Below are 15,767 nucleotides of genomic sequence, written 5' to 3' on the forward strand. Positions count from 1 at the left end.
TTGTTATTGGGAAAAAAAATCACACTGATGATATAACTCACAAAAAACTGAATGTATGTAATATGAAACAATAGGCGTTAAAGGGTTAAATCTGGCAATTTTTCCACTGCTGAGTCCAATCTTTATACTTCCTACCAAATTGAACCCTTTTCTACCCTTTCATTGACGAGTGGTTTTGTTTAGTCCTGTTCTTTTTACTCTGTGCTTACTGCCTTATTGTAATGAGAACTTGGAAAGCCCCTACCCGGTTTTAGTAGTTTATCAGTCTCTTTAGTTGTTTTCTTTGCCTGAAAGAGGCCAATAATTTGACCCTTCCAACATACTTGGATGAAAAATGATGGATGAAAATTTTTCTTTTTTTTTTGCTTTGTAAAATTTGTTTTTTTGGCCAGGCAGTGTATGGACAAAATGCTGAAAGTAAACAAATCAGACCATCTAATAAGGCTTTCTCCCACCACAGGCCTCTAGGTTTTAGTGGGAAATCTGCAGAGAGAGGGCGCTGTTCCTCCAGAGGAAAGACGAGCTGATAGCAACATTTGGTGATCACACCATCACTGCTGTGAGTCTCACAGCATCATCACTTAAAATCATCACTTAAAATGTAACTTTCCTAAAGGAAAAGTTTAAGCAGCTCATTATTTTTTAAGTGATGACAAAGTCCAATCATGCTTATTATTTAAGGTTAGTATTTATTGTGCATTTTTAGGTATATTACCATTACCCTGTAACGCACTTGAAGCCGACCGTAGGTGAAAGCGATGTTTTCTGAAATGCCAGTTTAGTGTAAATGTAAGATGCACAAAGCTTTATTGGTTTAATATTTGTGACTTTACAACATGTGTAATACACATATAGTTAATGAGAATTTTGATACAAAATGACCGATTGGCTATGTAACTACTTGCCACTATAATTTTTTTACTTAATCATTCAGCAAATAATAATTTTTGGTCTTTAAAACGTTCCCTACTGAACATTCGCTTTTTAATTGTATTATTCATTTATGGGTGGCTTTAAATCCAGAGAGTGGAGAAAGTGAAACAGTGTCACTAAGTCGCTCTGCTATAACATTTATAATAGTTACATTTGGTGCAATAATCTGTTGTATGTATTGTACTGTGGAAACTTTGATACTATCACTTTTTATCATTGTATTTTTAAACTTGTGTATAAGGCCTTTTATCATTGGTTTGTTGACGTGCGTAGTGTTATCAGAGGTAATTCATACAAACATCCTCTTCACCCTCCTTTTACCAAAGAATATGATCTCATCTGACTTGATCTAAAAATACTCGAACAACCTCACAAAACAGCCGGCGCATGAAAATGTAAATAGAAGTTGAAAAACAAACAAACCACTAACCCATAAAAAATGATTGTTTGGCTTCATCGTTACATTGTTACATCTGGGAGAGTATGTGTTTAATGAGCACACTGTAAAGTAGTACACGTTGATAATACAAACTTTACTTTTCATTGTTTTCTATTTATATGCTTCAAAATTAGACTTCTTTTTATCCATAATTCTTATATAGTCATGTTTGATATTTACCTGATATTTTCCATTGAGATTATGGTGGATATGGTGCCTGTTTTTCTCATGATCTGACCTTTTTTTTTTTTACACAGTATTTGTGGCTAAAGTGTTTATTAAATTGTTATTATTTGTTTCTAACCCTGATAGGATCAACAAAACTGGGGAGCTTTTCCCACAGCAGACATTTTGATATATGACACAGCAGGAAAAGCATAAATAAGAGCATACACAATGGCTATTGTGAAGTTTGCTCGCAGTGACTTAGGGAGATTTGAAGACATGTTAAGGTTGCTTATAACATGTGTAAGTCACCTTTTAGTAAAAGCTGTGACATATGGCTTTTTGTTACTGCTCTTCAATCTTCTGGGTAGCTTCTGTTCTTATAACATCTGCAACTTACTGAAAAAGTGAACACACACACACACAATTAGCTTTGTTCACTTTTAGCAGCTCCAATAGACTTTTACATCTTGCTAGTTTGCTATTAGCGGCTAAAAGCTAGATATTTGCACATAGATAGTGGAGTTTTGGAAACTTTGCGTTTTTTAAAATCTGTTAATAACAACAGTATTTAACGCCAAACACCCAGATTATGTGTAAAAAACCCTCATCAGGCATATTCAATTTTTTATTGAAAGAGCTTAGCTAGCTCTCATATGCGTTTTTTTTTTTAGCAAGTAAGGGGGAAACTGTTATCTGGATTGAATTCCAATAATTAGTCGCAGGGCCAACACACAGAGACAGACAACCATTCGCACTCACATTCACTCGCACATTCACACCTATGGGCAATTTGGATTAACCAATTAACCTATCCCCAAGTGCATGTCTTTGGACAGTGGGAGGAAGCCGGAGTACCCGGAGAGAACCCACGCAAACACGGGCAGAACATGCAAACTCCACACAGAAAGACCCCGGCCTGATGGTGGAATTGAACTCAGGATGTTAATGCTAGAGGAGCTTTGGAGCGCGGCAGAGTCAGCAGAGCGTTGCTGACTGTTAAACACTATGCCTCCTCTGCTCTTATTACTTCATGACTGAGTTGCTGTGGTTCCTAAACACTTCCACTTTGCAATAAAACCACTTACAGCTGATTGTTGAATATATCTAGCATGAAAACTGACTTGTTGCAGAGGTACCGCAGCACTACGCTTGAATGTGAGCTCTTCAGAATGACTCATTCTTTCACAAAAGGCAGACTGTGTGGGTAGGTGCTTGATTTTACACACCTGTGGCAATGAGACTGAAAGACTGAAAGTTGTGGCTCAATACGTTTGTCCATATAGTGTGTATAGTGTATGCAACTAAGGAAAACCCCCAAAACATGTTTCAGCTCTTAAAAAAAAGACAGGAAGCTTTTTGTGTTACAGGCGTTAAAAGAACAGAAGGTAATTATAACAACCGTTATCTTAATTATCTCAAGCTTTGATATTTTTAAGTATAGATATATGCTGAGGCTGAGGTAGTTATGATTGACTCTCAAGTATTTGACCTTTCAAAGTCAGAATTTAGGTAAGACACTTTCTGCACCTTTACAGATTTTCTCTGAATGGTAAGAATTTAAGGGAATGAAATGATAAATGTCCAATGATCCCAGAGCGCCCTGACTTTGTTTGTGCGTCTGTTTTACTGTAGCTTTTATTTCTTTTGTAGAATTGATGTACAAAAGAAAAAAGGACAAGGTGTTATGTTAATAATTTCTGATGTGTAATTTTTTTTTACTTCTAAGGAGGACATCAAATAAGGGATAAGGAATTGATGGTGCATTTGTTGACATTCCTGGCATTTTAAACTTTAATATTCCAAATGAACTCAATGCTGACGCAGTGCACAGTTATGTATAGTTAATTGCTGACTTCATTACCCTATAATGAGTGTTTTTGTTTCTTTCACCCTCTTCGGCATTCAGTCAACACACGGTCTTTCGTCTGTAGATAATGATTTTTAAAAATTACCTCACATTTTGAGTGTTTTTGAGACAATGATCAGAAGTCCAGTTATTCCTGAAGTGTGATTGGAGAAGCGTGTAAAGCTTTGTATAATTCCCATTTTATTCCTGCATGATTGTTGTGGAATGTTTAAACAAGTTGTGTAATAAATCTGAAAGTAACACTGTCTGGTGAAATGTTTACTTTTATTTACTTTTGTAACCTTTTACTTATTTGTTATATTAAAATAAAAGTAAAGAAATTGAGAATCATAAAAGTGGAACAAATCCAAGATTTATTTTAAATGGCCATGGACAGGACAATAGGAAATCTATCAGAAATAAATGCAACCATCAGGTGTGGCTCTTCTGCTGTGCAGGTTACAAAAGACGGGACCGTTTTGCTCAGTGGAAGAAAAGATAACCTGAGCTTTTACACTAAATATACTCTATAACAATTAAAAATCCTGCATTTGTAAAGATTGAAAGCATTAGTGTTAACATTATAGCTACCAAAAGTAAATTTGGTCATTATTCAGAATGCTTCAATTAAACATGCTTAAATTTACATTTAATACTGCTGTGATTTTGTAATATCATTAAAACAGCTTTATAATATATACAAGAAGAATACACAGCATATGAAATACCCAGCAACAAATATAGACATTGAATTAATTAATATATAAATTATAATGACATTTTCTTACATTATAATACATTCCTTTCGGAGATGATTGTGTTCAGAGAAATTAATAGGTTTATTTAAATGAATAAATCAAAACACTTTCTAATGCAAGTTTTATTCTTATAAAATCTGCATATGTTATAAGTATACCTGCTTTTATAAATGCAGTATTTTTCAATTTTTTTAAATTCTCACCCACAGAGTTTGACCTCAGCAGTGCAGCCACATCTCAGCATATATTATTTTACTGTTCACCACAGATCAGTCATCACTCCAGTCTACTTTAACTTACACAACTCAACAGTGTCTCCAACAAATGCTGACAATCAAAAACCAGGATAGAGAGGCTGAGTGAACCTGGCCTGGACTCTGTGGAGGAGATTCATGGTCTCAGTGATGCTGTAGAACAGGGGTGTCAAACTCAAATACACAGTGGGCCAAAATTCAAAACTGGAACAAAGTCGCGGGCTAACGTTAATATTTATTGAAAAACAAAATCTTCAGATTCTCAGATATAAGAATGAATCTTTTCTTATGGACTCAAACAAGTTTTGCTGAAAAACTGAATATGGAACAAGCAAAGCTTAATACTAAACAATATATATATTAGCTGTATAATACCAGTAGGCCAGCTCTAATAGTAATTTGGTATGGCTTCGCGGGCCAAATGTAATTAGGCTGCGGGCCAAATTTGGCCCGCGGGCCAGAGTTTGACACCTGTGATATATACAGTGGTAGCATACACAGTATGTGATTATGGATATGGTTGTAGAAACATGCAAGACATAAATTTAACTATTTTACCGCTACTATTAATTTGTAAGTAATAGATATCTATAAGTATAGACATGTACATGCACACTACACACACATGTGTACTGTAATTCATTATTATCAGGATGTCCAAAAAACTCACTGAAAAGCCTTCAGCTAATCCAAAATGCTGCAGCAAGAGTCCTGACAGGGACTAGAAAGAGAGAGCAGATTTCTCCTGTTTTGACTTCCCTTCATTGGCTTCCTGTTAAATCCAGAATTGAATTCAAAATCTTGCTCCTCACATACAAGGTCTTAAATAATCAGGCCCCATCTTATCTTAATGACCTTGTAGTACCATATCACCCTATTAGAGCACTTCGCTCTCGCTCTGCAGGCCTACTTGTTGTTCCTAGAGTATTTAAAAGTAGAATGGGAGGGAGAGCCTTCAGTTTTCAGGCCCCTCTTCTGTGGAACCAGCTTCCAGTTTGGATTCGGGAGACAGACACTATCTCTACTTTTAAGATTAGGCTTAAAACTTTCCTTTTTGCTAAAGCATATAGTTAGGGCTGGACCAGGTGACCCTGAATCCTCCCTTAGTTATGCTGCAATAGATGTAGGCTGCCGAGGGATTCCCATGATGCACTGAGTTTTTCCTTTCCAGTCACCTTTCTCACTCACTATGTGTGAATTGACCTCTCTGCATTGAATCATATCTGTTATTAATCTCTGTCTCTCTTCCACAGCATGTCTTTTATCCTGTCTTCCTTCTCTCACCCCAACCGGTCGCAGCAGATGGCCGCCCCTCCCTGAGCCTGGTTCTGCCGGAGGTTTCTTCCTGTTAAAAGGGAGTTTTTCCTTCCCACTGTCGCCAAAGTGCTTGCTCATAGGGGGTCGTATGATTGTTGGGTTTTTCTCTGTATCTATGAAGCGCCTTGAGGCGACTTTTGTTGTGATATGGCGCTTTATAAATAAAATTGAATTGAAAATTGAATTGAATTGAATGTACACACTAAATATACATATGTATACATACACATATACCTGCACACGTCCATACATATAAAAAGATGCATTATGCATGAAGTGTGACAGTGTATGTCCACAATGTCCAGTGACTTATGATTTTGTGATTGAGGAGTTATAGAGTCTAACTGCTGTTGGGATGAATGATCTGCGAGAGCGCTTCTTCCTGCAGTGAGGCTGTTTCACTCTCTGACTAAAAGAGCTGCTCAGCACACAGACTCATGCAGAGGGTGATGTGGGTTGTTCATGATGGATGTCAGCGTTACTAATATCCTCCTCTTGCCCACTGCCTCCACAGACTCCAGAGGACATCCCAGCACAGAGCTAGAGCTCCGCACCAGTTTGTCAAACCTGCTCCTGTCCCTGTCCGTGCATCTGCTCCCCCAGCAGGCCATTGCATAGAAAAGGGCAGATGCTACCACGGTATCATAGAATGTCCTTAAGAGAGTCCTGCAGACTCCAAAGGACCTTAGTCTCCTGGAGAAGTCAAAAAACATTTTCCTCACAGTGCTCCCAGACTGTTCTAGGTGAGAGAGGGATCGGTGTAAAAGGTAGATGACAGCGTCATCCACCCCGATTCCAGATCGGTAGGTGAACTGCAGGGGGTCGATCGCTGAGCTCACCAGTGGGCAAAAGTGGTGCAGAACGAGCCTTTCCATGGTCTTCATCAGATGAGAAGTCGAGGCCACAGGCTTGAGGTTGTTTGGCTCCTTGGGGTGTGCGATTTTTGGCATCGGAACCATGCAGGAAGTCTTCCACGGTTCAGGACCCCTCTCCAGACTCAGGCTCAGGTTGAAGATGTACAGGACCACCTGACACAGCTGGTCTGCACAGTCCCTGAGCAATCTGGAGCAGATTCCATTCGAACCTGCTGCCTTCCTTGCCTTTGTCCTCTTGAGCTGACTTAAATATATATTTTAACCAAGATGGTGCCTTGTCTCTACATCACCCAGTTTTCTTCTAAATGGGACTGCAATCTTAAGAATTGTAAATGCTTCAAGAGCAGTTTACATGTCTGATTCTTTTGGTGTAAGTGTAGCTTTTGTTAGTTTAAGGTGGTTAAACTGGCTTTGTTTTTGAAGTGTTTAAAAAATAGCTGGCAATAGTTCTATTTAATGTTTTTATTAAATGTCACACCATCACACCACAATCTTAAGACGTCTTGCGGTCTACGGCTTAGGGTGGCTTGTATTCTATTACTTCGTATAAAGTAAACACTGCCCCCTAAGAGAACCTTTTAAAGGTAGGTGTGGTCAAACCAACTCTTTATGAACAGTGCCTTTTATTTCATTCTGACATTTAACCCTAGTTTCAATTGTCGATGTCGTACTGTTTTGTTAATCCTAATTGTTTTTGTTTGTTTATTTTTTGTGTGTTTTCTAACCTAAGGGTGTTTTGCTAACTGCTAAACAAGCTAAAGTGTAAAAAAAATTATTCGCTTTTCTTTTGTTTGTTTGTTATGTTTTTTTGTTTGTTTTTAAAAAAAAGAAATAGCACTGGGGTTAGTTCGTTAAAGTAATACAAATGCAGAAAAGATAAACAGATACATTCAACCTCCCTCCAGCTGCAAGTTTTCTCAGACTTTCTCATTTCACACCAAAGTTACAAAAATGCATAAATAATTGTAACTTATTTAAGCTAGTTTTGTATGTCCACTTCCATGGTTAGAAACTGCTGCAAATCCAGTGTCAGTACTCTACAGTAGATTACTGTGGTCTAGAGTAGACTTTGTGCAGTTTTCTGTCTGTACACCTGAGGGCGGAAGTGTGTCTTTGTGAAACCTTAAACAATCATAGACGTGTTTATTTGATTTTCGTCGTTTCATTTCAACGCACGATACTGGTATTATAATTCTTTCATCTTGTAATTATCATATTATGAAAACAATTATAACGCCAAGAAAGTTATAAAAATGAATTTAAGACGCTCCGTCTTAACGACCGCTGATTGGACTGCAGACGACCACGTGATTTTGAATCTCATTAACCGGCACGCGCTGACCGGCGTTTCAGAAACTAAAGTGTCGTTATATATGTGGCGCCGTTTATAAACTGAAACATGCCGACCATAGTTATACTGTGATTTTCGGAGGTAAAACGTCAGTAAAACATCGACCTGTCCTCTACCATTTGTTAGAAGGCGACTGTGTTCTTCATTGTAACCATGAGTTAGAGTTGCAGTAAGCAGAATGAGTCGTTTCTGTCGTGCCATATGTGGGTATCGCTTCTCGGCCTTTTGGCTAAGATCAAGTGTAGTATCTGTTCTTATCAGTTTAATATCTGATACGTCCCCTACCCGGGGACCATATATTAAATTGATTTTTGGAACAGGGAGATGGAATAGGGGCTTGCTCCGTCCACTCCACGCATCGACCTGGTATTGCAGTATTTCCAGGAACGGTGCACTCCCTGAAGCTGTGAAAAAGAAGTGTAATTTGATTCAACAGTTTCTGTAAAGAAATTTGTTATACGTTAGATATATGCGTGCGTGTGGATATGTGGACATTGCCTTCGTGTAATCTTCGAAGGTTAGTCAGGCTGAAATGTTGCGACTTAATATTTGTGAATGAGTTACATTTAACTATTACGAGAATTACTAAATCCTGCCACTTGGACTGACACGTGGACACACACTTTCTATGGGAAATCAAAAAAATATGTAGTTTTGAACTGCAGTTACATTATTCTGGCTCGAATCCTGCAGTTACCTCTGTTGTCCACTAGAGACCGATAGAAGTCTTTAAAAACCGGAGGCTGCCATCTACAAGGACTCATGTTGATTATAGGTTTAACTCTTCTCTTTCTCTACATACTGCAGCTTCCTGTCCTCTGTGGCTGTAAATTACATCGTTTGAAAAAAAAAAAAAACCCACAATTTTTTCTTGGCTTTTTAGCTAAAATCACCTGTATTGTCTGTTGTTTCCATTTGTGGATGGTTAATAGTGCAGAAGATTGTTTTTCTGTTTTCAGGATTACATGAAAACATTTTGGAACAGATCATTTTTGTATATAATAAATCTTAGGATAGTATTGGTTTTGATGATTTATAAAACAGCTGTGTGCCGTAGCCCTGGTAGTGTGGATCCTTAGTGTGTAAAGAGTAGATAACTCATGTAATATGTGTGAATGAAAATCCATGGACTTTATAAGAGTCCTCCATTTATGGCTATGATCCTAACAAACAAGAATAATATGTTTCTTTCTCCTACCAATCTTCCTGTTTCCTAAAGGAACACGCATACACAATATATATGCGCCAGGATGGCCGAGTGGTTAAGGCGTTGGACTTAAGTTCCAATGAGCGGATGCTCTCGTGGGTTCAAACCCCACTCCTGGTATAATTTGGAGCCTCATGACTGGTAAACTGAAATGTATCTATGGGAGCAACAATGATCAATAGGAGTTTTTAGGAATTTGCTGTGAGCAATATCCCCCCACCCAGTCACCCCCAAAAAAGCTGGGATGTAAGACAAGAAAGACAAATGAGAGGTCTGTGCCAAGGTTGCCCCCTCTCAGTCTTACTGTACATGTTATATGTAGAACCGTTGGCTTGTGCAATTAGGGAAAGCCCAGACATAACAGGAATACAGTTACCGGGAGGAGAAACATTAAAAATTTAACAGTATGCGGACAACACAATGCTGTACCTGGCTGATGATAAAAGTGTAACAGAATCAATAAGAGTTATACAGGAGTTTTTGAAGGCTGCGGGGCCTCAAATAAACAAGTATAAGTCAATGTATAAATACCTGGGAAGATGGGCGGGCAGGAGAGAGGCAATTTGTGAATATCAATTATGTGGAGGGCCAATGGAGGTCTTGGGTATTTCCTTTGGGAATACAGAGGGGGATGCTATCTTTAATTGGGGAAAGATTTTGAAGAAGATGCGTATAAAATTGGGGCTATGGAACAAGAGGAAGCTTACCATTTTGGGAAAGGTGCTAGTTATCAAAGCTGATATCCTACCAGGCCTTCTCCACCTTGCTTACATCTTCCCAATTCCATGTGTGTTGAGGTTTATATGAAAAATGTTTAAGTTTATGTGGGGAGGGATTATGAATATGTGAAAAGGGGGATGATGTACCAAGAGATAAGGTAGGGGGGAAGGAATGTGCCATGCATCCCTCTGAAGTTGGACATGATTTTTTGCAGTAATGTATGCAAATTGCTAAAGGAAGCATATATACACAAGTGCCAAGCTTTAATCTGTTTCTGGTTGTCTTTACCTCTGCGGTTTTTGATTGAATGGGATAATAAGGTCCCCAAAGCTGAGGATAGACCAACTTATTACCGTCAAATGGACAGATGGAGAAAGAAAAATAAGGAATGTAAAGATGTAATAATAATTATAAATCATAGACTTCTGTATAGAACCTTGGTGCAAAAGTATAAGACTGGGGTTTTGATCAGGGAGGCGGAAATGTGGGAAAGGGTGCAGGATAAAGAACTGAATAATAGATGTAAGGATTTTAATTAGCTCTTAATGCATAAGAGATTACCAGTAAGGGCTACTATGTATGCACATGATTTGGCAAAACGTAAGTATATGCACCAGGATGGCTGAGTGGTTAAGGCGTTGGACTTAAGTTCCAATGAGCGGATGCTCTCGTGGGTTCAAACCCCACTCCTGGTACAATTTGGAGCCTCGTGTGTGGTAAACTGGATGGAATCTATGAGAGCAACAGATATGGTTTTTAGGTATTTGATGTGAGCAATATCTTTCCCACAAAAAAAAGCTGTGATGCTGAACCCAAAGGGAAAATTGTTAAATGGTTAATGGAAAAAGTGAATAAAATAACTACCTTGAAATTGGGAGGTGTCACCTCTCTGAAAGGCAGTTGAACACTTTTCAATGTAAAACTAATATTAACCAGGGATGTTTCTGTGAAATCATAATTTCTTTTTCTTTTCTTTTTTTCATTTTTTTTTTAAAATGTCTTGTATTAAACCGCTGTTTTCTTTCTTGTGTTAATGCCATTCCTTTTCACTCTGGGAACAATGGGAAGTCACTTATCTGGGCAGAGCTGAGTGACATTTAAAGGTAATGCTGCATCTGCTGCACATGAGCTTCTTAAAGTAGATACAGTGTGGCTCGCTTGTCCTGACACAACGTGTAAACAGGAAGTCTACTGACATTTGTTCAACTTCAAGAAGTTAAATACCGAGAACCTTAACCACTCACTATTTCTAGTTTTGGCAAAGCAGCCATATGTAATTGCACTTTTCAAGAATTTTATTTATCTTGCCAAAAAGTGATGACACTGTATTTTGTGACACATTGCATGTATTTTCTCACAGCAGTATAACGGACTACAGACCTATTATGTTAAATGTTTCTTTATCCCAGCATGTACAGTAGTTGTTGGATTGTTTTGAAGCAAACCCTTTCCCCCAGCAGCTTTGCCCATATTTCCTTACAATGTGGGACACTGTGCCATTTTTTTTAGTTGCCTAAAGCTGGAGGTCAAGTTGAGAAATCGGCCAAAACAAATGTATTTCTCTTCTCTAAAATAAGATAAGATAAGACTATTGATCCCACAGCAGGGAAATTTTTGCGTTACCTCAGCTCAGGTACAGATAGCAGCAGGAAAATACAAAAATACAAATAAAATACAAACAAATACAAAATAAGTAAGATAATACAATATATACCAGGGGTGTCAAACTCAAATACACAGTGGGCCAAAATTCAAAACTGGAACAAAGTCGCGGGCTAATGTTAATATTTATTGAAAAACAAAATCTTCAGATTTTCAGATATAAGAATGAATCTTTTCTTATGGACTCAAACAAGTTTTGCTGAAAAACTGAATATGGAACAAGCAAAGCTTAATACTAAACAATATATATATTAGCTGTATAATACCAGTAGGCCAGCTCTAATAGTAATTTGGTATGGCTTCGCGGGCCAAATGTAATTAGGCTGCGGGCCAAATTTGGCCCGTGGGCCAGAGTTTGACACCTATGCTGTAGAAAGACAGAATACCTGCCCTGTGATCCAAATACACTCCCACTCTGGAGGATTGAGGGCCTGAGATTAAAGTGGAAATGCTGTTGTGTCTGAAAACATAACTACCGTCCTCACATTCCAGTGCCCACGATTTCTCATTATTTCCAAATCCACATTTAATCCTGTTTCCTGTTCTACAAATGTCATTGTATGTAACTGCAATTAAAACTTTACCACTCCACTTTACTTCCCAGTAACAACATCCAGTCAGACCATCAGAACTCATCACCTGCCACCATGGTAAGAACCTTTTCGGATGCAGTGGCGGACTCCCTCAGGTGTCGGTGCGTTGGTGGTTCTTTGTGTCTGGGGGTGGGCGTCCAGGTGGGCTCACTCCTTGGCGGCCGCTTATCGGGGGCCTGGAGCCTGGGGCTCGCTTGGGCCCCTTCGGAGGTGGGGTGCCCCCGGCCTCTCGGCCTGGGGCTCGGTCACTCAGGCACAGCTGGGGGCCGGCGGAGCTCACGGGCGCGTCACTGCAACTCCCCCTGGCTTCTGCTCCGCGGCTGCTGAGTGAACCCTTATCTGGGACTCTCCTCAGCTCTTACTGGAACAGTGGCGCGGCTGCCCCTCTGTTGGTCTTCCATGGTCTCTTGTGTTCTGGGGGCCTCTGGATGTCTGGAGTTTTGATCTCCTCCATACCCGCTTCACACCCCGGAGGACGGGGCTGTGGCCCCCCCACACTCCCTAGCAGATCGTTACATGGAGAAACCTTTGGAATACAAGCGCGCTGATCCACACAGGTATGCACACGGGTGTTCACTGCTCGTAGACCCAAATTACACCTTTCTTGGCTGCTACTTCGAAGCACATCTGTCCTGCGTGCTGCACAACAACATTGAATATTTAGTATTTACTGCTGTTTACACTTAGCTAGATTAATGCGATGGTGTTGTGTTTAGTACGTTGCTTTGTTTTTTTTTTGCTTGTTTTCTATTCTTCTCTCAACAGGTGATCCAGGAGATTTTTATTTTTTTTCTCCCCCCCTTTCTCACTGTCCCTCTCCCCTTCTGTTTTTCTTTTCCTTCCTCTTTCTTTCTCCCTTTCCTATCCCTCACTCATGTCTGTCCCGTCTGTAACATCTGAAAATAAAATATAATAAATAATAAAAACAAAGATCAACCAAATGGACCAATACGGCAATGCCACGATGATCCATTTGGCAAAGTAAATCCATTGGGTATCCTTGTTGGTCTTCAGACAACATTTCTGATGGCTAAAGAACCAAATGGGACAGGCAAAAAAAAAAAAAAAAAAAAAAAAAAAAAAAGAACCTTTTCGGATGAATGGAAACCAAGTGTTCGACTTGCGTCAGCGTTGCCTTCCTGTTGCTCATACTCAGAGATAAATATGGATTTGCAGTCTTTGGATCCAGTGTGATTTTACGGGCGTATTTCAAAAACTCGTGTCTAGTCACGGGCTCTTTTAGATCCACTTGAGTCATTTTCTGACAGGTGTTTGCCGGCTCTTCACTCAAAGCAGCCTGTAGTTCATTTCTGAGGTGTGACACTTCCATCATCATATCCTTAAAGTACTGTTGAGGTTGAACACTGATAGTGGGTACGTTTGTAGATGCACTCTGATGTGACAGTGAGGAGTAGTTTTTCAGAAAATGGAGGTGATCCTCAGTCAGTGAGAGCTGCTGCAGTTCAGTGTCTCTCCTCCTCAGATCTCTGATCTCCTGCTCTAGCTTCTCCTGAAGCTCTTTGACTCTGTTCTGTTCAGTTTCCTGCTTGGATCTGATCTTCTGCTTCACCTCAGAGCTTTTTTTCTCAATTAGATTGATCAGGTCTTTGAACAACTCCTCACTCTCCTTCCCTGTTTTATCAGCAGAAAGATTAATGGCCTCCACCTCCTCCTGAAGCACCTTCATATCTTTCTCTCTGTCCTGGATTCTCTGCTGGATGTTCTGTCGATTCCCTGATCGATCTTTCTGCCTCTCAGCTCTTTCTGCTGCAGCTGACACTGTGACATGGTCTTTGCGTTTATCCATTAAGCAGAGATAACAGATACACTGCTAATCAGTGCGGCTTTGACCAGCTTGTGTTTCTTTAGTGGAGCTATGTTGTAGTGAGGCTGGAGGTGCTGCTCACAGTAAGAGGCCATACACACCAGGCAGGACTTGGAGGCTTTCAGCTTCTTCCCAGAACAGAAATCACAGGCCACGTCTTCAGGTCCAGCATAGGCATGATCAGGTGAAGCAGCTGGAAGTCCTGCTTTCTTTAGGTCGTCCACTAACTCAGCTAACATGGTTTTTCACCAGGACAGGCCTCGGTGTAAAAGTCTTCTTGCACTGGGGGCAGCTGTATGTTTCCTTCTCATCCCAATATTTTTTGATACAGCTCATGCAGCAGCTGTGCCCACAGGGATTAGTGACGGGATCCTTAAGGAGATCCAGACAGATTGGACAGCTCAATTTTTCTTGATCCAGCTGATTCACTTGCTGCGTCATGTCTCCTCACGATGACTGTAAATGTCTGAAAGCTTTCCTTTCTGTTATAAGAATGCAAATATGAACTGAAATTCGAACCCAAAGTCCTTTTGAGGGAGGTCTGTGAAAGGGGAGGGTACAAAGATATTTACACTGAATGGACTTTGATTCTGATAGCAGGGCAAGAAGGGAAGGGTTGTGCGGTGAATGATTGTAGACGATCTTAGGTATATATTTTTTGAGTTAAGGTGAAGTAGTTGTTTCATGTGATCTCGCCTGTCTCAAAACATGAAAATATTCAACATGTTACTTGCTTTGTTCTGCCTGGAGAGTAAAGATGCTCACTCCTTTTCCAATAGTTATGTTTTTAAGTATTTTATATTATAATACAGCTAACTGGAGGCAAATATATAAGTATTTTTGTAACTCATTTTTGATTTGATCTTGCATTTTCTAAAATGGTGACTTGTAAGTATGTAATTTAAACAAATACAGTTACCGTACTACTTTATTTATAAAGCACTTAAAAACAACAACAGGGCAAACCAAAGTGCAGTAAAATGATATCAAATACAAAAGACAAACAACACACACCAGAAGGTAAAAGATACGGAAACAGAAAAGAGGAGTTGAAGTTAAACAATAAACAAGTACATAAAAGTAACATAAGATCACAGACATCTGACACTGGGTTGAAGGACAGGGAGTAAAAGTGTGTTTTAAAACGGTGAGTGAAGGAGCGCTTGCTTGCACAAGATAAAAATCCACCGGTGGCGTTTTGCATCAGCTGAAGGTGAGCAATGGAGGCCTGGGTGAGTTGGATGAAAAGTGCACTGCAGTAGTTGAGATGAGAGCATATAAAAGCATGTATGTCTCTTTCAAGGTTGCGTTTGACCAAAAGAAGCTTGATCTTTGACAGCTGCCTCAGTTGGAAGCAGGATTTTACCACAGTGTTCACGTGAGAATCGAGCTTTAGAGAAGGATCTCCTCTAAAGCTCATTTTCAGTCTTTTGTAGCTCAAAATACACTAAACACTGTATCAGTAGTGTTTACTACTCAGAGCTTTGGTCCTGACACTAATAGTTGTGTTGTAAACGTACAGCATATAAGAACACTGCTAACTGGACAGAGTACAGTGTAATAATAAAAAGAAGATTTTGTTTCTTTCTTTTCCTCTTTCTTCCTTTTTTATGTTTTGTGTGTCAAAAAAACAAAACAAAAAGAAAATAAACGTAATAAATGTGACATAATGTGCCATTCCCTCTGACATCAGTGCTACTGCCCTGCAGCACCACTGTTCTTTCTGACCAGCCTGAACTTGTCATGGCCCCTGGGTTTTTGTCCCAGTGTTCCTTATTCTTTGTTATTTAGATTCTGGGGTGAGTTGGTAGTCTTCATT

At 39.4% G+C, this 15,767-nt stretch overlaps 3 non-coding genes and 1 pseudogene across 3 annotated transcripts; 3 read left to right on the top strand and 1 right to left on the bottom strand.

Moving 5' to 3' along the window:
• Positions 1-4,430: 4,430 nt before the first annotated feature.
• On the bottom strand, positions 4,431-14,389 carry LOC146624555 (tripartite motif-containing protein 16-like; annotated as a pseudogene).
• LOC146624556 (U2 spliceosomal RNA) lies at positions 8,151-8,341 on the top strand. The gene has a single exon (XR_014906552.1). It is a non-coding gene; the product is annotated as a U2 spliceosomal RNA (small nuclear RNA).
• Positions 9,186-9,268, top strand: trnal-uaa (transfer RNA leucine (anticodon UAA)). The gene has a single exon. It is a non-coding gene; the product is annotated as a tRNA-Leu (tRNA).
• On the top strand, positions 10,481-10,563 carry trnal-uaa (transfer RNA leucine (anticodon UAA)). Its single transcript has one exon. It is a non-coding gene; the product is annotated as a tRNA-Leu (tRNA).
• Positions 14,390-15,767: the final 1,378 nt, after the last annotated feature.

Source organism: Diplotaxodon limnothrissa, linkage group LG10 (genome assembly GCF_057381915.1).
Source record: "Diplotaxodon limnothrissa isolate DT_005_m linkage group LG10, D_limnothrissa_male_GT1.1, whole genome shotgun sequence".
Lineage (NCBI taxonomy): Eukaryota > Metazoa > Chordata > Actinopteri > Cichliformes > Cichlidae > Diplotaxodon > Diplotaxodon limnothrissa.